This window comes from Bufo gargarizans, chromosome 5 (genome assembly GCF_014858855.1).
Source record: "Bufo gargarizans isolate SCDJY-AF-19 chromosome 5, ASM1485885v1, whole genome shotgun sequence".
Classification (NCBI taxonomy): Eukaryota; Metazoa; Chordata; class Amphibia; order Anura; family Bufonidae; genus Bufo; species Bufo gargarizans.
Genome location: NC_058084.1, coordinates 492,060,661 through 492,084,248, shown reverse-complemented (window position 1 = coordinate 492,084,248; position 23,588 = coordinate 492,060,661). Strand labels below are relative to the sequence as shown.

The 23,588-nt window shown below is 39.9% G+C and overlaps 1 protein-coding gene across 3 annotated transcripts in view; it reads left to right on the top strand.

Moving 5' to 3' along the window:
- Window positions 1–22,260, top strand: part of SYT3 (synaptotagmin 3) — a 318,843-nt gene extending 296,583 nt beyond the window's left edge. For all 3 annotated transcript variants that reach the window (XM_044294267.1, XM_044294269.1, XM_044294268.1), the window contains exon 10: window positions 19,965–22,260. The gene's annotated coding sequence lies outside the window, so the exon portion shown is untranslated. The remainder of the gene's footprint in view (window positions 1–19,964) is intronic.
- The last annotated feature ends 1,328 nt before the right edge of the window (window positions 22,261–23,588 follow it).

Here is a 23,588-nt window from a genome sequence, read left to right as displayed (position 1 = left end):
TGCGTGAGAAGAAGTTTGCAATCAAAATCTGTAAAAAATGACCGGTGAAATCCGAAAGGTGCACTTTGGAATGTGTGCCCCTTTGCCCACCTAGGCTGCAAAAAAGTGTCGCACATCTGGTTTCGCCGTACTCAGGAGAAGTTGGGGAATGTGTTTTGGGGTGTCATTTTACATATACCCATGCTGGGTGAGAGAAATATCTTGGCAAAAGACAACTTTTCCAATTTTTTATACAAAGTTGGCATTTGACCAAGATATTTATCTCACCCAGCATGGGTATATGTAAAATGACACCCCAAAACACATTGCCCAACTTCTCCTGAGTACAGCGATACCAGATGTGTGACACTTTTCTGCAGCCTAGGTGGGCAAAGGGGCACACATTCCAAAGAGCACCTTTAGGATTTCACCGGGCATTTTTTACAGATTTTGATTTTAAACTACTTCGCACACATTAGGGCCCCTAAATTGCCAGAGGCAGTATAATTACCCCACAAGTGGCCACATTTTGGAAAGAAGACACCCCAAGGTATTCCGTGAGGGGCATGGCGAGTTCCTAGAATTTTTAATTTTTTGTCACAAGTTAGTGGAATATGAGACTTTGTTAGAAAAATAAAATAAAATCATCATTTTCCGCTAACTTGTGACAAAAAAAAAAATTCTAAGAACTCGCCATGCCCCTCATGGAATACCTTGGGGTGTCTTTTTTCCAAAATGGGGTCGCTTGTGGGGTAGTTATACTGCCCTGGCATTCTAGGGGCCCTAATGTGTGCAAAGTAGTTTGAAATCAAAATGTGTAAAAAATGACCTGTGAAATCCTAAAGGTGCTCTTTGGAATGTGTGCCCCTTTGCCCACCTAGGCGGCAAAAAAGTGTCACACATGTGGAATCGCCGTACTCAGGAGAAGTTGGGGAATGTATTTTGGGGTGTCATTTTACATATACCCATGCTGGGTGAGAGAAATATCTTGGCAAAAGACAACTTTTCCCATTTTTTTTTTATACAAAGTTGGCATTTGACCAAGATATTTTTCTCACCCAGCATGGGTATATGTAAAATGACACCCCAAAACACATTCCCCAACTTCTCCTGAGTACGGCGATACCACATGTGTGACACTTTTTTGCAGACTAGATGCGCAAAGCGGCCCAAATTCCTTTTAGGGGGGCATTTTTAGACATTTTGATCCCAGACTTCTTCTCACGCTTTAGGGCCCCTAAAAAGCCAGGGCAGTATAAATACCCCACATGTGACCCCACTTTGGAAAGAAGACACCCCAAGGTATTCAATGAGGGGCATGGCGAGTTCATAGAATTTTTTTTTGGCATAAGTTTGCGGAAGTTTTTTTTCTTTTTTCTCACAAAGTCTCACTTTCCGCTAACTTGGGACAAAAATTTCAATCTTTCATGGACTCAATATGCCCCTCACGGAATACCTTGGGGTGTCTTCTTTCCGGAATGGGGTCACATGTGGGGTATTTATACTGCCCTGGCATTTTAGTGGCCCTAAAGCGTGAGAAGAAGTCTGGAATATAAATGTCTAAAACATTTTACGCATTTGGATTCCGTGAGGGGTATGGTGAGTTCATGTGAGATTTTATTTTTTGACACAAGTTAGTGGAATATGAGACTTTGTAAGAAAAAAAAATATATATTTCCTCTAACTTGGGCCAAAAAAATGTCTGAATGGAGCCTTACAGGGGGTGAGCAATGACAGGGGGGTGATCACCCATATAGACTCCCTGATCGCCCCCCTGTCATTGATCACCCCCCTGTAAGGCTCCATTCAGATGTCCGTATGATTTTTACGGATCCACGGATACATGGATCGGATCCGCAAAACACATATGAACGTCTGAATGGAGCCTTACAGGGGGGTGATCAATGACAGGGGGGTGATCAGGAAGTCTATATGGGTGATCACCCCCTTGTCATTGATCACCTCCCTGTAAGGCTCCATTCAGACGTCCGTATGTGTTTTGCGGATCCGATCCATGTATCCGTGGATCCGTAAAAATCATACGGACGTCTGAATGGAGCCTTACAGGGGGGTGATCAATGACAGGGGGGTGATCAATGACAGGGGGGTGATCAGGGAGTCTGTATGGGGTGATCAGGGGTGATCAGTGGTTCATAAAGGGTTAATAAGTGACGGGGGGGTGTAGTGTAGTGTAGTGGTGTTTGGTGCTACTTTACTGAGCTGCCTGTGTCCTCTGGTGGTCGATCCAAGCAAAAGGGACCACCAGAGGACCAGGTAGCAGGTATATTAGATGCTGTTATCAAAACAGCGTCTAATATACCTGTTAGGGGTTAAAAAAATCACATCTCCAGCCTGCCAGCGAACGATCGCCGCTGGCAGGCTGGAGATCCACTTGCTTACCTTCCGTTCCTGTGAACGCGCGCGCCTGTGTGCGCGCGTTCACAGGAAATCTCGGCTATCGCGGGAGGATGCGTATATGCGTCCACCCAGAAGAGAAGGGCCGCCGCCAGGACGCAATCCTGCGTACGGCGGTCCTGTAGCGGTTAAATGGGCTGTACAGTTCTTAATAGTCTTAGTTTACAATAATTGATTGAGAAATCTTTGCACTTTTAAAACCGCTCAGGTTGAGAGGTTGAGGCCTCTCATACTATTATCCACAATCTGGACAACATAATGTATCTTGATGCAGTCATTGTACTTTACACTGCACGCCTTAACTCAACTTTTACAGTTCAATAGATCAAAATAAATTGCTAAAGGTCTAATTCAATGAATTAGATTGGAAAAATTGATTTCTTATAGAGCGTGAGGCTGCGGGATTCAAATAAATAATCAAGGCTCTGGTCTTCCTCCACCCCTGTTCATTACATGAAGCTACAGATAACATTCTGAGAGGAAAAATAAGTAGCCCTGCCTGAAGCATACACTTAAAACATAGGGACTCATAACAAAATTGAAAGAGGAAATAAAAAGATTAGGAGGGGTTGTACCACAAAAAATATTTTACAGTTTTCAAACAAGTATCTGCATCTGAATAGTTTTGTAATTGCATGTAATTCAAAATTTAGCATAGCCACTGAGTTATTCAGTTGAATGTATCTGTATAGCGCCACCTCCTGTTTGTTTTTTTCTAGTTTCTTTGTCTGGCTCACTGAGAAGGCCGCACATGCTCAGTTTCATCCTTTAACTGCCTTCTGAGCTGTGATAGGGAGAGCATGGACACGCCCCTTAGCTGCAGCAAAAAAGACACTCCCTTTGAGCCGCCAGCTTGATATAAATCTAGCAGAACAATGAATGAGGAGATCTCAGGATCCATCTGAGGTACAGGGCTGGTTCTTGCTTTGGTAGACAGAGGTTGTCATGTACTATATCATGTGTGATTTTCTTTTTTTACATTAGTCACAGGATAACCCCTTTAACTAAATCTGGACATACTGTTGTTTAAATGGATTGTCTGAGACCTGAACATTTTTTGGAAAAAGGCTGGACAGGGTGTGAGAATAATGTTCTGGTCATTCCGGTTCCTGCAGTGTGGCCAGTAGCGGTGATATGCATGTACTGTATGTAGATGGCACATCACACTTTTGAACTGGCGGGGACTGGAAGTGGGAGCTTTGCCACAAGAACTACGATGACCAGGCCAAATTAGTGTTTTTTTTTATTATTCATGTCCGGCAATCCTTAATTTATTTCAAGTTTGAATATCCCCTTTAAATTGAATCGGTTACCTCAATTTCACATATTAAGCTAACTCCAATGCACTACAGTACACTTACACATCTGCTGATGTCACTGTTTCCCTAAATCCAAGTCTCGCACAGGCGCAAAATGCCACCCAGCCTGCACCTGCACATTACTTTGTCCTCTTCTTCCAGGACCCTGTAGTGCACAGGTCTGCAGCGCATGGACAATAGATACTGTGATACCTGGGCCCACATGATGTATTATAATACACAGGTGCAGAATTATGGTAGTCAGTACTGGCAGAATATTTGGATTTGAGAAACTGTGATATTGGCAGGACAGAGGAAGAACATTAGAGGGCAAGGGGTGGCTGGAATTGGTTAGGAGCAGAAGGCTTGGACATTTTGAAAGATGAAAAATTGTTCATTTAGTGCCTCGTTTTTATATCATTCAATGTTTATGGTGTGATACTGGTCATTCTGTGCTAGAGGCAGAAAAAGAGGCAAACTGCAAAGGACAGTTAGTGGACATAGGGGATTCATAAACATCTTTCAATTGTGCGTATATCTATATATACAGGTGAAACTCGAAAAATTAGAATATCGTGCAAAGTTCATTTATTTCAGTAATGCAACTTAAAAGGTGAGACTAACATATGAGAGACTCGTTACATGTAAAGCGAGATATTTCAAGCCTTTACTTGTTATAATTTGGATGATTATGGCTTACAGCTTATGTAATTCCAAAGACACAATTTTGAGGTCCCCTTTACTCAGGGGGTATGGACTAATTAGCTGACTAGAGTGTGACACTTTGAGCCTAGAATATTGAACCTTTTCACAAAATTCTAATTTTAAGCTGCATTAAGGCAATTCCTTTTAATTTGTATTACAGAAATAAATGGACTTTTGCACGATATTCAAATTTTTTCGAGTTTCACCTGTATATATATATATATATATATACCGTATTTTTCACTTTATAAGATGCACCTGATGATAAGACGCACCTAGGTTTTTGAGGAGGAAAATAAGAAAAAAATATTTTGAACCAAATGGAGTGCTTTTGGTAGGTTTTGAACTAATGGTGGTCTGTGGATGACGCACTGTTATGGGGATCTGTGGATGACGCACTGTTATGGGGGGATCTGTGGATGACGCACTGTTATGGGGGATCTATGGATGATGCACTGTTATGGAGGGATCTGTGAATGACACTGATGGGGGATCTGTGGATTGCACTGATGGGGGATCTGTGGATTGCACTGATGGGGGATCTGTGGATTGCACTGATGGGGGATCTGTGGATGACACTTATGTCATCCACAGATCCCCATAAGTGTCATCTACAGATCCCCATCAGATGCATCAGTGTGGAGGGAGGAGGCGGAGACACTCATGGCGGGGCCCGATGCAGTGACTCTACTCTAATACACCGGGCCCCGCAACTGTTAAACACTTTCCATCCGATCTATATCTAAATGTATACGCACTGTTCTGTACTTACTGTAGTACCATAAGTATAGCATTAAGATGGCGCAGACCGGCAGCTCCCTTGGTCATGCGCCGCCTGCCGCAGCTCCCTCCTCATGTGCCGCCTGCCCCAGCTCTCTCCATATGGGCCGCCTGCTTGCTTATCTCACTATATGAATGAATAGGCAGGCGGCGCATGGCAGAGGGAGCTGGGGCAGGCGGCGCATGACAGAGGGAGCTGGGGCAGGCCGCACATGACAGAGGGAGCTGCGGCAGTCGGCGCATGACTGAGGGAGATGCCGGTCTGCGCCGTCTTAATGCTATACTTACGGTACTACAGTAAGTACCGAACAGAGCGTATACATTTAGATATAGATCAGATTGAATGTATTTAACAGTCTCGGGGCCCGGTGTATTAGAGTAGAATCACTGCATCGGGCCCCGCCATGAGTGTCCCCGCCTCCTCCCTCCACACTGATACTTCGCTGGCCGCGCTGTGCAGCATAGAGGCCGGCGAAGTATCCGCTTTATAAGACGCACAGCCACGGTATATTTTTATTTTTTATTCATTTTTGTTCTGATTGTTTTCATAATGTATCTTTAGGGAATTCGCTGTAACATTCAGATCACAGAGCTAAAAATCCACTTAAAAACCATGAAACATGATACAACTCTTACTTCCCGCAGTCTCCACGAGGTGGACCTCACTGCATCTGGATTTATACTGCTTCCACTGAACTCAATAAAAACTGTTTACAATTGTTATATGGGGCAATTCTATGCAAATTTGATTGTTGGGGGTCTGCTGCATTATTCTGATCTAAAGTGTATAGGTAGCTTAAATGGATGAATAACAGGTGTTCATATGGGTGTCATGTTTATACCTTAGTTTAGTAAACCTTTAGCTCTATAATGGCCAGGGGCAGACTGGGAACTTAAAGTGGCTCTGTAAAATAAAATAAAAGTGGCCCTATATTGTAGACAGTTCCACAATAGGCAGGGCCAAGACAAGTAGTGAAGGCTAGAAATACCATATTGTGGCACAAAATATCACCCCAACATGATCAGATACCACAGTACATTGCAAAATAATGCCCCAGAGGCACATAATAGCTCCGCAGAAGCTTCCCCTCTTTGGTGACACGTTACCAGACAAATAAGTACTAGATGCTACCAGTGTTAGTTAACTCTGGGAGTGCCAGAGCACTACTTATCTGGCTGGTGGCCATACAAAGTTCTCATGAAGCCCCCGGAGCATCAGCCCACCGGAAAGTTTCCATGTAGGGTCTATGGCCAGTCTGCCCCTGATAATGCCTGTATTTTGTTGGAGAATCACAGCTCAGACAATTACCTGTCAGAGGGAAGATAGTAATGAGTGGTATGTATTTTAATAATTCTTCTTCACAGAGTACCACCATCTAAGGCTACTTTCACACTAGCGTTCGTCGGTCCGCTCGTGAGCTCCGTTTGAAGGGGCTCACGAGCGGACCCGAACGCAGCCGTCCAGCCCTGATGCAGTCTGAATGGAGCCATGCATCTTTGAGCTTCTGTAAACCACATGCATTAACATGGATGTGGAGGGGTAGCTCTGGGTCCATGAGTCGGACTAGATATATGGCTTATTGTTATAATTGATTGCTGTGAATGATATTCTATCATATATATATATATATATATATATATATATATTGCCATCAGTGAGATAAAAAATCTTTAGCTATACATAATGCCTATTGGGACACTGTACTAAGTGTCCCCTGAGGAGCCCAAATAATTACTGTGGGCGAAACGTGTTAGTTTAGGGGCCTAAAGCGAGGTGTTGTCAACTGTAATGGCTTAGGTACCCACGGTATAGAATCTAAACTGGTGAAAAGTGTACTTGGTATCCACTGGATGATTGTTATATTTTCTATTGTATATTTGTATATTTTAGAATTTATTGGAACAACATTGTGTATTCAGTATTTATTATTTTATGTATCTAGAATAACAACCTTGTGTATTGAACATTTATTATTTTATGTATCTAGAATAGGCCACAGGATATACGCATTGGGCAGACAATCAAGGTCTTGCCTGTGTCATCTGTCTTCAGGGCCATCCTAGGGCAAACAGGGGGTTCCTGAATACGGGATCACCCCTATTGGGGCGGCCATTCCGTTCTTCAGGCAGGGATCATAGAGCAAAGGGTAAGCACTAAGGAAAGGTCCCATATTGATTGATATTACCCTACCTGAAGAACAGTCCCCTACAGTATATTGGAGGATTTAGGACCACTGTGCCCCTATCGTGTCCATCGTTATTTGTTTTGTCTACTTGTATATTTGTTTTATGGGGTTGTTTTAAAGAATAGAATAAAGGCTACGTTTTAGATGGTGGTACTCTATGAAGATGTATTTTGTTGGAACTTCCTGTCCTCAGTTACAGTAAAGTGAGCAGCTCTGAAGCACAAACTGCTGCTCTGACTAGTGAAATCATGTACAGACTGTCTGGCAGAATGTATGACCTGTCTTTATATAAAGGTGTACAAATAAGCCTAAACTCTCACGCTTGTTTGATATAAGTATGATCACATTGGCAAGGCAGATTTCCCTACCACAGATCCTATGCCAGCCAGTGCTATAAACAGATAAGGTACTTTCAATTAGTACGCAGTGACACCTCTACAGTGTGTATTGCTGCTAATACAGCTTTTCTCTCTCCTCTAACATACTGATGCTTTCAGAAATCTGTTCAATGCTTTATTAATGGCACTGTCTGTGGACTATAATGAGCGCTGTTAATTGCAAATTCTGCGGCTGCGAATGCCATGATTAGTTCTCATGTATGAATAAACATGACACAGGCCACAGGCCTGGTAATGTGTTGCCAGTAAATCTCCAGCTTTATACAGCATTTAGTTTTCACTTGTCATTTGCCTGTATGTAATGTTCTGTATGAGTTACACCTACTGAGGATACAAAATACAGGATGCAGACTGTGGCAGTGGAGTCAGATTAGTGTTCCTAGAATGTACTGTAAATTATAGCGAGAGGAAAAAACATCTACCCATGTGTTCCTATAGATTTTTTTTTATCATAATTTTTAATGGCGTGAGGAAGTTTTTAAAGGGTTTTCCAGATCAATGTAAATTACCCTTAAAGGCTATGTACACCTTCGGAGAGATTTTTTTAAAATAAGTGCATGTTACTCATTTTTGACTAAAATTTATTTTTTCAACTGGCCTTTATTAAAAACTAGCAGAAGGACCTGGCTTCGTATGGGTATATTTCATCTATTTAATTTAAAGTTTGTCTGTGTTCTTAAAAGATTTTGACAGTATCCCCCATAACAATGACCTCTAAAGCACCTCACCCCCTGAACAGTGACCTCCACAGACCCCCACCCCTTAACACAAACCCCCCCACAGTGCTCTGCCTCCTTAAAATAGTGACCTCTACAGCAGCCCACCCTCTTAACTTTGACCTTAGCATCAGCTCTCTCCTTTAACTCTTTATGGACTCACTCCGTATATGTATGGCGCTGGAGGACATGACTTAAGGACCAGGGCCATATATGTACGTGCGGGTGCAGGCAGTGGCAGGGGTCTGGCAGTCACTAATAGCCGTACCCCTGCTGTATGTGCCAGCATCGGTGAAAACACAGATGCCGGCGCATTAACCCTTGCACTGCCACGTTCAGTGCTGACCACGGCACGTGCCGGATCATACCGGGTGCCAATGCATTACAATACAGTAATTAAGTAAGTATTGTGATGCATTGTAAAGGGGATCAGACCCCCAAAAGTTGAAGTACCAGAGTGGGACAAAAAATAAAGTGAAAAAAAAAAGTTTAAAATTATAAAGTTTTGCAAAAAAAATTAAAAGTTAAAAAAGCATCCTTTTCCCAAAATAAAGTAAAAAAAAAATGTAAAAGATAGGGGAAAAAGAAAAGTAGGCATATTAGGTATTGTTGCATCCATATCGACCGACTCTATAAAAATATCACATAACCTAACCCTTTAGGTGAACACTGTCAAGAAAATTAAATAGAAACTGTGCTAAAAAAAACTTTTTTGTCATCTTACATCACAAAAAGTGTAATAGCAAGTAATCAAAAAGTCATATGAACCCCAAAATAGAGCTATTCAAACTGTCATCTCATCCTGTAAAAATGAGACCCTACCTAAGACAATCACCCAAAAAATGTATAAACTATGGCTCTCAGACTTTTTTTTGTTTAAAAAATGATATTATTGTGTAAAAATTAAATAAATAAAACATTAGAAATATTAGAAATAAACAGTGTCAAAAAGCTATTTTTTTGTCACCTTACATTACTAAAAGTGTAATACCAAGCTTTCAAAAAGTCATATGCACCCCAAAATCATGCCAATCAAACCGTCATCTCATTCCGCTAAATATGTTACCCTACCTAAGACAATCGCCCAAAAAATAAAAAACTATGGCTCTTAGTATATGGAGATACTAAAATATGATTTTTTTTTGTTTCAAAAACATAGATGCTGTTTATTGTGTAAAACTAAAATAAATAAAAAAGTATACATATTAGGTATCATTGTGTCTGTAAGAACCTTCTCTATAAAAATATAACATGACCTAAAACTTCAGGTGAACACTGTAAAAAAATAAAATAATTAAAGTGTGTCAAAAAAGTCATTTTTTGTCACCTTACATCACAAAAAGTGTAATACCAAGCGATCAAAAAGTCATATGCCCCCTAAAATAGTACCAATCAAACCATCATAGCATACCCAAAAAAATTATCCCCTACATAAGACAGTCACCCAAAAAATAAAATAAAAAAACTATGGCTTTCAGAACATAGTAACATGCTTTATTATGTAAAACTGAAACAAACAACCAAAAAATATTTTGGTATTGTTGCATCCATAACAACCTTCTCTATAAAAATACCACATGAACTAGCCTGTCAGATGAACATTGTAAATAACAAAAAATAGAAACGGTGCCAAAACAGCTATTTTTTGTTACCTTGCCCCACAAAAAGTGTAATATAAAAAAAATTATATCCAAAATTAGGTCTTTTTTTGAGATTCTACTCTAGGGGTGCATCAGAGGGTCTTCAAATGTGACATGGCAACTTAAAATTATCCCAGTGAAATCTGCCTTCCAAAAACCATATGGCGTTCCTTTCTTTCTGCGTTCTGCTGTGTGCCCATACAGCAGTTTACGACCACATATGTAAACTACAAAATCAGGGCAATAAATATTAAGTTTTGTTTGGCTCTTAACCCTTTCTTTATTACTGGAAAAAATTGATTAAAATGGAAAATCTGCCAAAAAAGTGAAATTCAGAAATTTCATCTACATTTTCCTTTAAGTCTTGTGGAACACCTAAAGAGTTAAGAAGGTTTGTAAAAATCTGTTTTGAATAACTTGAGGGGTGTAGTTTCTAAAACGGGGCCATTTATGGGTGGTTTCTATTATGTAAGCCTCACAAAGTGACTTCAGACCCGAACTGATCCTTACAAAGTGGGTATTGGAAAATTTCTGAAAAATATCAAGATTTGCTTCTAAACTTCTAAGCCTTCTAACGTCCCCCAAAAAAGAAAATGTCATTTAAAAAATGATCCAAACATGAAGTAGACATATGGGAGATGTGAATTAATAACTATTTTAGGAGGTATCACTATCTGTTTTAAAAGCAGAGAAATCGAAATTTTGAAAATGGCTAATTTTTCTTTTTTTTTCTTTTGAATTTTTTTATAAATAAAAATTTAAGATTTTGCCTCAAATTTGTCACTGTCATGAAGTACAATATGTGATGAGAAAACAATCTCAGAATGACTTGTATAAATAAAAGCATTTTAAAGTTACCACTATAAGTAACACGTCAGATTTGCAAAACATGCCCTGGTCCTTAAGGTTAAAAATTGCAGGGTCCTGACGGGGTATAATATCCATTCCCATCCTAAGGATAGGTGATAAATAAGTTTTGAGGGATAATGCCTTTAAAGAAATTTACAGATTTAGGAAGCTATTTTAAAATAGCCAATTGCTGTCAGGTTACACACAGTTGAGCTCAGCAGCAACAGGTTGAGTTTTTTAGTTTCAGAAGCATTTTTAGAAGTGTTTTTCCACCTCCAAAAACTCCTCGGAATAACATCCAAACCGAGGGCTAGATAAGACAAAACACTGGCAAAACCTCTTCTAAATACTCTTCTAAAGCGCTTGTAATACTCCTCTAAATCTGTCATTAAATTACAAATCTGCCACCAAAACCGACCTTTTTTCAGCTAGTAATTTGCTATTGATCTGCTACTGACCTTATTGGTGCTGATTTTGCCGTGTGAACTTAACCTCAATATATTCACTTTTATGGAGATTTTCTCCCATATAGTGTGTATTAATATTAGAAACCCTTTTTTATATGTAATGTTCTGACCTACAGCACCAGACCTGGACACTTGTCGGTGCTATTTTTACATGTCACCTAGTGTGTTTGACAGTACTAGTTTTTCTGCCAGTTTACTCTGTCTGATACAACGACAGGTTCTTAGCATTCAAAATTGCATGTGTTTCTCTGCTGGATTTGGCTGTGGTTTTGATCTTGCTGCTGTAATTGATGTTTTGTTCTTGGATATTTTTCAGTAACTTTTATTTTTGGGTATATTGAGAACAAAGTGGAATATTTGCTTGACAACAATTACACAAGTTATCAAAGATACACATGACTTTGATCTTTTACAATGAATAAACATGCATGGATTTTCTTTTTTTTCCTTATAACTATAATGTTTTTTGTCCCTTGATATGAAATGTTGAATTGTTTAGGATTAATATATAAATTCTATAAAAAAATCTAATGAAATATTTTTTAGGGAGGCGTTTTCAATCCCGTTATAGCTTTCCGTTATAATATGTTTATAATGGGAAATAACGGAATTAACATTCTGGAAATCAAACAGAAACCTTCCCTTTTTAATCCACCCTCACATACTTTAATAGAGAATAAATAATGGAAACCAGCATTCTATCTGGTTTACGATATTTTGAATGGAAAACAAGTCCTGTCAACAGGACTTTTTTTTATCTGTCCAAAATAATGGAAACCAGACGTAATGGTGGCTTTCCGGAATTTTCTGGCTTTATTCGTTCCTAAGACACTCACATCGAAGCTCCCCTAGAAAGGAATAACAAAATTGATTTCCTGTCCACATATAAGACACAGGCCCAGATTTACTAATGTGTCTGAGCCAAAAATCTGTCAAAAGTGGCATAATTTGATGCATCCTGGGTTTATACACTTTTTGGACATGCTCTTCAAGGGGATGAGGCTTAGCGTAAAGGGGACAGAGCTTTCTTGGGAAAGAGGTGAGGCCTAAGATGTACCATTTTGTACTAAAATGCACCACAATTCTGGTGTACAAATCTGGCTTAAAGTAAGCCAACCAATAGTTGGTATAGAGACAGAGAAAAGTGCCCATGCCTGCACCACATTTATCATCCAGCCTGAGTCCCTGGATAAATCTGGGGCAGGTCTAGACAATCTGTCTAAGCTTACGCCAGCTATAGGATTAGTAAAGGGAGTGGATAACTCACAAATACAGTCACTGGTAAAAAGATTTCCTTCCCTACAATATACAGTATCTCACAAGAGTGAGTACACCGCTCACATTTTTTCAAATATTTAATTCTATCTTTTAATGGGACAACGCTGATGATATGACACTTTGATACAATGTAAAGTAGTCAGTGTACAGCTTGAAAGTGCAAATATGGTGTGCCCTCAAAATAATTTAACACACAGCCATTAATGTTTAAACCGCTGTCAACAAAAGTGAGTACACCCCTAAGTGAAAATGGCCAAATTGTGCCAGTGTCAGTGTTTTGTGTGGCCACCATTATTTTCCAGCACTGCCTTAACTCTCTTGGGCATGGAGTTCACTAGAGCTTCACAGGTTGCCACTGGAATCCTCTTCCACTCCTCCATGACACCATCATGGAGCTGGTGGATGTTAGAGACCTTGCACTCCTCCACCTTCCGTTTGAGCATGCCCCACAGATGCACAATAGGGTTTAGGTCTGGAGACATGCTTGGCTAGTCCAGCACCTTTACCCTCAGTTGAGGGCAGTGGTGGTCTTGGAGGTGTGTTTGGGATAGTTATCATGTTGGAATATTGCGGCCCAGTTTCTGAAGGGAGGGAATCATGTTCTGCTTCAGTATGTCACAGTACATGTTGGCATTCATGGTTTCCTCAATGAACTATAGCTCCCCACAGCCGGCAGCACTCATGCAGCCCTAAACCATGACACTCCCACCACCATGCTTGACTGTAGGCAAGACACACTTATCTGTATACTTCTCACCTAGTTGCCACCACAAACACTTGACACCATCCGAACCAAATAAGTTTATCTTGGTCTCATCACACCACAGGACATTGTTTCAGTAATCCATGTCCTTAGTCTGCTTGTCTTCAGCAAACCGTTTGCCGGCTTTCTTGTGCACCATGTTTAGAAGAGGCTTCCTTCTGGGACGACAGACATGCAGACCAATTTGATGCTGTGTGTGGTTTATGGTCTGGGCACTGACAGGCTGACCCCTACCCTGGATATAACGCTGAGCATGTGCACTCAACTTTTTTGGTCGACCATGGCGAGGCCTGTTCTGAGTGGAACCTGTCTTGTTCAACCGCTGTATGGTCTTGGCCACCGTGCTGCAGCTCAGTTTGAGGGTGTTGGCAATCTTCTTATAGCCTCGGCCATCTTTATGTAGAGCAACAATTCTTTTTTTCAGATCCTCAGAGATTTATTTGCCATGAGGTGCCATGTTGAACTTCCAGTGACCAGTATGAGAGAGTTTGAGAGCAAGAACACCAAATTTAACACACCTGCTCCCCATTCACACCTGAGTCCTTGTAACACTAACAACATGACACCAGGGAGGGAAAATCTCTAATTGAGCACAATTTGGCCATTTTCACTTAGCTGTGTACTCACTTTTGTTGTCAGCGATTTAAACATTAATTGCTGTGTGTTGCGTTATTTTGAGGGCACACCAAATTTACACTGTTATACAAGCCGTACACTGACTACTTGTCACCACCAGACATCTGAGAAGCTCTGACAGATGCCTTTCAGAACCTCCTCCTTGAGCTTCCTTTGTTTTGCTTTCATTTCCTCATCTCGTTAGCCTCTCTCAGCTGTCATGTAGTTGGATTGATTGCATCCCTTTAAATTCCTCCCTATAGTGCATTAGTGTGTGGTTTATACAACTTCCTGGAGTGTGTGTGCATGCTGATCCTATTTCCCAGTCTTCTATAAGATAAGTGTTGTGCATTCTTTTGTGTTTTTCTGTTTGCTGGATCCCAGGTGACCCTGACTCCCTCCGTGTCTAGTGTAGGGAGCCGGTGGTCGTGTCCCCTCACTATTATAGGGTGTTCAGGTGTTATACAGTCAAGGTACGAGGATATGCCATCATCTACCATTGGGATTTTTGCATAGGCTGAGCAGTCAGGGAGAGTGCCAAGTCTGATGCAGGGGTCTCCTTTTTTGTTCCTTAGTTTTGGATCCAGTGAGTCTTATATTCATTTTGTGTTGTCTTGTTTCCTGTACACCTTCCGTGACACTACTTTACATTGTACCAAAGTGTCATATCTTCAGTGTTGTCCCATGAAAAGATAGAATAAAATATTTGCAAAAATGTGAGGGATGTACTCACTTTTGTGAGATACTGTACATCATGTACCTTTCTAATGAGCCAGTACTTCTGAGGGAGTGCTTCTTTAAATAAACCAGAGGGAACCTGAGCTTTCTTCCAGGTATCCTAATGCAAAGCTTATAAAGTAAGTAATGTAATTGTGTATATTCTGTATTCCATTAGTCTCCAAATAAAATAGATATAAAGATGAATGTATGAAATTGCAAAAGACATTTATCTGTGGAAGACAAGTCACAAATACTTTGCCATTATCCTTTTAATGATGAACTTGCTCTGGTTGCCATGGTAACCATAGAACAAAATGTGTGTTATGCTTACATACCGGAGAATTACATTAAATTATGTAATACAAAATCATACAAACCTGGAATTAAGAGGAAAAAGGATAATTTACTGTCATAAAAAGGCAGATTTATATTTAGGTGAACACCCAGTATTTTGGGGATATTAAAGGGGCTTTGAGTGATATTTACATTGATATGATGGCCTATTCTCAGGATAGGTCATCAATATCATATTAACTTGGGTCTGACTCCTGGCACCCCCACTGATCAGCTGTTCGAGGAAGACGCGTAGGTCACCAGATCTCCTGTGAGCTCTCTCACGGCTTACTAAGCACAGCACTGTCCATTAAGTACTTGGTACTTGGTATTGCAGCTCAGCCCCAGTTACTTGAAAAGGACTGAGCTATGCTAAGTCATGTGAGCGGTGAACATGACGTCACTTGGCCTAAGAAGAAGCCTAAGCATTTACGGAGCGCCTTGGCCTCTTCCTACAGCTGATCATCAGGGGTGTTGAGAGTCAGACACCTGTCAATCTCATATTGATGACCCATCCTGAGGATAGACCATCAATATCAAAATCTCGGAGAACCCCTTTAAGAGCTTGGGCACACTACCATATAATGGCTCCATATGACCTGTATGTTGTATGGAACCACAACACTGCACTCATAGAAGGCTATAGAACCACCGTGTGCCTCTAATTTGATTTGGAGGCATATAGGAACAGATTTATGGATTTGTCTTAGGGCTCTTTGACACAAGAGAGTCCATTGCTGGAATCACACTCCGTGTGTGAGCGTGATATGCCGCTCTGGACTTGTAGCAGCGCACGGCATTATCATGATTTATAATGCTATGTGCCTCTGCTAAACCTTACTTCTTCAGTGACATAACGCTGTCAGTATGATTCTGTAGCAGTAAGGTTGAGCAGTGGCGCAGTATGAATCAGTATAATGCTGTGCGCTCCTGCAAGTGTAGAATAAAAGATCATGCTCACACACAGAGTTAGATTCCAGCAATGGACTCTCTTGTGTGAAACAGCCCTTAGTGATGAGCAAATCTCCTCTGCCAATATTGGAGCAGTAGCTGTGCATGAACACAGAAGCAGCAGCACAGACGCCAGATATTAAGAGCTGGTGAGATGTTCAGCCCTGTCAATCAAACAGCAGTGGGGAACTTCTTCGAAAGTCAGTTTCAGCTCCATAATGCATGGATAACTATCTAGAAGCTCCTGTGATGATGTGATCTTATTCTGACTTTGAATAGCATTGAGTATGTGATACCATATAGCTAGGTACACGGACGTATACCAGCCCAATGAATGCCAAATTGACACTTCTGAATAAGAATATATATATATATATATATATATATATATATAAAAACACGCACAGTCATGTTACACCCACAAGATAGTTTTTTTTAGTTTTCTTTTTGGGGGGGGGGGGGGGGGGATTTTATGTGATAGACCAACACAGAGTAGAAAGTATTTGTGAAGTGAAAAGAAAATGATTCATTGTTTTTCAAAAAATCTTAAAAGTGTGGCGTGCATTTATATTAAGCTCGCCCTAAATAAAATCCAGTGTGAGCAATTGCTTTCAGAAGTCAACTAATTAGTAAATAGAGTCCATCTCTGTGTAATCTATTCTCAGTATAACACAACAAGAATGGAGGGCTTAAACACCCTGAGGAATGGATAGTGGTAGGTTCACTGCCAACTGGGTCGCCTACCCAGTATGAAGGAAAATTCAAAAGATGCAAATAGGCAGGCACACCACCTTTTGTCGCTTGTGTTAGATAAAAGATTATTTATTGGTAAAAAATCAATAATAAATTGGATCAACATAGACATGATTGTAAAAATGTAAAAATTTAAAAATACTATAGTATTTGAAAATTTTAGAAATCATGTCTGTGTTGATCCAATTTTATTATTGATTGTTTACCAATAAATACATTTTTATCTAACACAAGTGACAAAAGGTGGTGTGCCTGCCTATTTGCATCTTTTGTATTCTCAGTATAACAACAGTCATTCTGTGAAGGCTTAGAGGTTTGTTAGAGAACATTAGTGAGCATTCAGTCATCGTTCATGAAAATCAGACAGGTCAGGGATAAAGTTGTAGAGAAGTGTAAAGTAGGGTTAGATTATAAAAAAAATCCCAAGCTCTGAACATCTCACAGAGTACTGTTCAACCCATCATCCAGAAATGGAAGGAATATGACATAAATGCAAATCTACAAAGACAAGGCCGTTCACCTAAACTGACAGAGCACTAATCAGAGAAGCAGCAAAGAGGCCCATGTTCACTCTGGTGGAGCTGCAGTAATCTACAGTTCAGGTATGAGAATCTGTCCAAAGGACAAGTATAAATCATGTATTACACAAATTACACAAATATGGCCTTTATGGAAGAGTTCTTGAACGCAAGCCATAAGAAGTCCCATTCCACTGCAAATATGTGGAAGAAGGTGCTCTGCTCAGATGAGACCAAAGATGAACTTTTTGGCCTAAATGCAAAACGCTTTGTGTGGCAGAAACCTAACACTGCACATCACCCTGACCACACCATCCCAACTGTGAAGCAGTTCTAGTGGCAGCATCATGCTGTGAGGATGCTTTTTTTTTTGTGGGTACAGGGAAGCTCGTCAGAATTGATGGGAAGATGGATGGAGCTAAACACATGGAAATCCTGGAGCTTAACCTGTTAGAGGCTGCAAAAGTCTTGAGACTGGGGTGGAGGTTCTCTTTCCAGCAGGACAACAATCCTAAACATACAGTCACAGTTACAATGGAATACTTTAGATCAAGGCATATTGATGTGTTAGAATGGCCCAGTAAAAGTCCAGACCTAAATCCCATTGAGAATCTGTGGCAAGACATGAAAAATGCTGTTCACAGATGCTCTTTATCCAATCTGATTGAGCTTGAGTTATTTTTCAAAGAAGAATGGGCAAATATTTCAGCCTCTAGATGTACAAAGCTGGTAGACACTTACCATGTTCTTCAAAAGACTTGGAGCTGTAATTGCAATGAAAGGTGGTCCTACAAAGTATTGACTCGGGGGCATGCCACATTTTCCAGATTTTTAATTATTAAAAATTTTGAAAACCATGTATCATTTTCTTTTCACATCACATATACTTGCTACTTTGTGTTGGTCTGTCACATAATATCCCAATAAAATGTATTTATGTTTGTGGGTGTAACTAGTGATGAGCGGCATAGGCAATATTAGTTTTTGCAATATTTCGCACATTTTTTGCATAATATTTGCAATAAATTAGAAAATTCTCAAATTCATAATCTCCAGTCATTATTTTCACGATTGCACAAATCGGCACTAATGATGCACATATTTTTTGCGCAATACATGCAACTTCACATTTTATCAGGTCTGAGTACATATTAATGATTGGTGCAATAAGGATTGTTGTGACATCACAGCACTATGTCTGTAGCATGTATGTATGGACAGAATAGAAACTGTAATTCCTATCACACTACCTAACACCCTGCACTGGAACCAATCAGCTCCACTATATCACTATCTAACCTACACTGACTATCTCCCACAAATTTTCTGTATTATATATATATAAGAAGAACTATCTATCTAATGTAATTGGATAAGGAATAGGATCCAGATGAAAGCACAGAGCACAGCAATGTCACTGCTATCTTTCTCTCAGAAATGCAAGAAAACAGCACAAAATGGCTGGTGGGGAGGCTCTTATATAGTAAAGGGGTAGGCAACTTTCCTATTTGTTGTTAGGTATGTTGCTAAGCTCTGACAAAGATATTGCTGCCTTCTCATTGGCCCACAAGCAAGAAGGGAGGTTACTGAAGACAAAATCTAGAATATTCACGATTACGAATATATAGCACTATATTCTACATCTTTTCAAATTCTCGAAGTGCCGATATTTGCAATAAAAATTTGTGATTAGAATATTCGCAATCAACACTAGGTGTAACATGCAAAAATGTAGAAAAGTTCAAGGAGTAGGAATACTTAGTCAAGGCACTATATATATATAATTGTGTAAATTGGAGAACTGCAGTCCTGTATACTGTATGTAACTACCATTCAATGAATGAGAATTCTTCACTTGGCATCCAGTCCTAAAGTTTCCCTTTACATTTTGAGCTGGGAAACAGCTCAAGAGGGTTGAGCTTTGCTGATAAGGTGGGGCTTAAAGGGTTTCTGTCATCCAAAAAATCGTTACGTAGCTGGCTGACATTAGCAATGTGCTAATGTCAGCAGAACATAACTGCATGACATATCTCTCTGCCTACCGCTGTTCGTGCTAAATAATGACTTTTATAATATGCAAATAAGCCTCTAGGTACTAGTGGGGCATTAGACCTAGAGGCTCCATCCTCTCACAGTTTGCCATGCCCTTGTAAAGGTGATTAACATCCTTGGTGTCCTCCGTGCCCCGCAAATCCAGCGCCTGCATAGTCCATTTTAGTATTAGGCGCAGGTGCAGTGAGTGAAGGACGCTCGCCTGCTTCACTCGTCCTTCACTCACGACGCGGGATTTGCAGGGCACGGAGAAGGCCGAGGATGTCAATCACCTTTATAAGGGCATGCCAAACTATGAGAGGATGGAGCCTCTAGGTGCTGCAGTAACGCCCCACTAGTTCTCCAATACCCCTTTGCCTCAGATTAAACAATATTGTAATGATGAATGTTTTAGGAGACATTATTATGTCCATAGACAGCTTGGTAACTCAAACATTATATAAAGAATGCAATACTATAATAATAAATTATCGTTAGTAAACACATGCTTTATTTGGTACTGGACTTTGCATATCTGCTTTTCTTATCAATGTTGTATTGCTTTGCAGGTATTTGAGCTGAAGGCTTGCTCTATCTGTTTCCTCTTCATCTGACATTTTAATGAGGAGGGCACCAGACTCCCAAGAATGGCAAAAGAAAGACAAGGCTGTAAAGAAATGTAGATTTACTTAAAGCCATAGAGTAATCATGTACATTTTGGATGGAACTGTAATGAGCCATGGCAAACTCTTACCTGCTTTTTCACCATGGATGGGGATATTGGATGCTGCCTGAATTGACACTCCTAATTTCAAACTCCAGCAATGCACTAAACAGCGCATGGATGATACAGAAGAGATGAACTGTACAGTACAAAATCTTGAAGATGAAGCAGCTATTAAGTAACATTAAGTCTGAGTGATCTGCATGTAAAGGGAAAGCCTCTCCTCTCAGCGTCATTTTGCTCTGAGGGAAGAACGTAGTGCTTGACTGCCAAAGCAATTCCACTATGGTCTTTCGACTCATTTTACAGCTATACGCTTGGTGTCAGTGTTGGCCTCATTCTTTGAGTGTCTCCCATAAGAACACCAACTCTATTGAAAACTGAAAAAAAAGCTTCATAAAGATCATTGTGTACCACACTCACACATTTACTTTACCATCGTGAGACCGATTGTTTTGGTAAATAGTTGTTGGACCATGGACACCAAGAGAACTTCCTAGGCTCTTGCCATGAGATGTAAGCACTTTTCTGTCGACTGTCTTTCTATTGATTTATGTAATAATGTAAATTCTGTGTGTGTGAGGCTGATAGCAGTGTCAAGTTGAGTGGTATTTGATGGTTTTCCCATTCATGTAAGTTTACCATTGGTATTATGGTGACTGACAATTCACAATATGGTCAGTTGTCCTATGTTTCCGGTGATGATCACAATTGTCCAAAGGGTTTGTCTTCCATCCCTGACATGGACCATGGGTTCTGATGATTGTTTTCCAGTGCAAGATTATAGTTTATATAGAAGATGTGGTATACTTGCTTATAGATTTGATCAAAAACCTTATTCTTTTACTAAAATTTATGCCAGCTGAATGCCACTCGGCCTTTTTCATAAACGTTGTGGCCTACTAATCAACTTTGTGCCTAATGGCTTTGAAGATAAATGTATTATTGAGATTTATTGGGAGAAACAGATATTATTCTAACTATAATATTACAATAACAAGAGATATATATTCCCAAGCCTGTATCTACATGTAATCTAGAATAATGAAGAGTACACATGGTCATTCAAAAACCACAAGAAGCAAAATTGGATACAGTGAATCCATACATGTGCGTAATGGTGACCTATGTATAGTAATTCTGCACCTGACTCTGTTTTTGTTTCAGTACATCTTCAGTCCTACAAGCTATGTTTCTTGATAATGTCTTAACATTGCAGTTGCTTAATGGAGCGTGTGCAATATCCACTTGTCGATTAAAATCATCTGGATGTCGTCATGATTTCCATCTTGTTGACCGTTTACAGATGTTTGGATTTTAAGTGACTTTTAGCCATCAATTCACTTCAAAATGGTTATTTTCCCTATCCCTTTGTATATTTTATGGATGTTGAAAGTGACCCTTTCACACCATTTTAGGTACAAAGTTGTGTGCTGATTAATTTCTTAATACATATTTTTAAAGTTCAGAACTTCACTTTTCTAATGCAAAGCTCCAACTTCCCTACCTAGACATAGAATTAAATTAAATAATTATGTCTTCCTTCAGTCATCAATAGGTATAGCCTAGGAAATTGCTGCATACAATTTATATATTGAACCCTGTAATAGAAAAGTATGCAGTAAGCTCCTAAACTTCCTCTTGTCATGGTTGCAGGCAGTCAGAATATTATATTTTAAATCTTTCTCTGCAGAAGGTCTGTACCTAAAAATTGGAGCTTCAACCACTATAAAGATAAATGAAATTAATCAGAACAGAATTTTGGAATTGAAAATGCCATGGTGTTAAAAAGGTGAAAATTCACTTTAGAAAGGAAGATGGGATAGCTAAGTCTTAATACTGAAAGGGGAAATTTGAAGGGTCATGTGTACATGTCATATCATCTTGATACGAACAAAAATAAAATGTGAAATTTTGAATTTCATGATGAAATTCTCTTTGTATGAGGAACAGTCCATAATATTATGCTTACAATTTTGGCTATTTGCAAAGGGGCATAAAAGAGCTTGACCTATATGATGCGTTCCTCTTGGGTGGTCTTTCTTTGGGTGCTAGCACTTTTCCTCCAAATTTATCTACATCAATTGGATTCACTGAGGATTGCATGGACTTCATAGCATGCTCTAAAAATAGCAATTGCAAGAGGAACAGAAATGCTAGTTGGGGGGGCTACCCAATTTATTTTTGTTAATAAAAAGGGGGTGGGGGATAATGAAACAAAAGAAAATAAAGCTGACTCATACAAAATTGAACCATGAAAAAAATCTAAACCAAATGCACGTGCGTACTTTGTTGGAAAAAAACATTTGTCTGTTTATAGTGTGTGAGAAAATGTTCATTTCTGAGCAGTCATTGACTGTAAAGCCATACCAAACAATATAAAAAAATACAAAAAAAAGTAATAAAATGAAGATGTGAAATAAATTGTATTGTTTTTTTTTTCTATGTACTGTACACCTCATAACTTTAAGTTAGATGAAAGAGAGACATTAACCTCACAAGAATCTGGAACAGTTTTGCTAATCCAGGACACTTGAGGTGTATGGCATTTTAGTAATCAGCATAATAGGAAGTTTAGTCACAAGGTATCAGTCTTCAACTACTAGTTCCATAAGAGAATAAAAACAAAGTAACATTTTAATCATTTTGGGCCTTAATTAAATCATGCCACTTACATCCGCCAACAGACTAGTATTAAAAGAGAAAATAGGTGCTAACAATACCCAATCATGCACACTGTGATACAAGCCATCCCCCTTGTGATGAGATCACAATTAAGGGGTTTAGTGCTAATTTAAATAGAGTTGTGCAGTGCAAGGTTATCAATATCAGGACAGTGGAGTCCAAGTCCTGGCACCCCCATCGATCAGCTATTTGAAAGGGTAGAGCACTGCTTCCTCTTCAAAAATACCTGCTCGTCGTCTCAGAGCAGTTGTAATTGCACAGTGCCGCCTCTACAAGAGAGATGATGTGCCGGTAATTTTGAAGTTGAAGCAGTGCTCATGTGAGCAGCTCTATCTAGGGGAGTAGCTATAGGTGGTGCAGGGGTTGCAGTCGCTATTGGGCCCAGGTGCCTGAAGGGACCCAAAGACCCTTAAGAAGACCTGCATAAGAAGACACCAGTATTATCGAAAGTGCATACTGGTGAACTGGGCAAGTTACACCTCTGGCTGGAGGGAAGGGGTTAGGTCAAAAATTTGGCAAGGGGGGGTTGCTGTTTCAATTTTTGCCTCAGGCAGCATGAAGGCTATGTGCTTCCCTGCCCCTGGCCACAAAGCACTGATGTAAGGGGGGGGGGGGGGACCCAAGCTGAACCCTTGCACCAGGGCCCATGAGCATTTAACTATGCCCTTACCGCTCTCGGTTCAAACAACTGACTGGCGGAGGTTCTGGGAAACAGACCCCAGCAGATCTTATATTGATGACCTATCCTGAGGATATGCGATTAAATTAGATATGACACATTGCA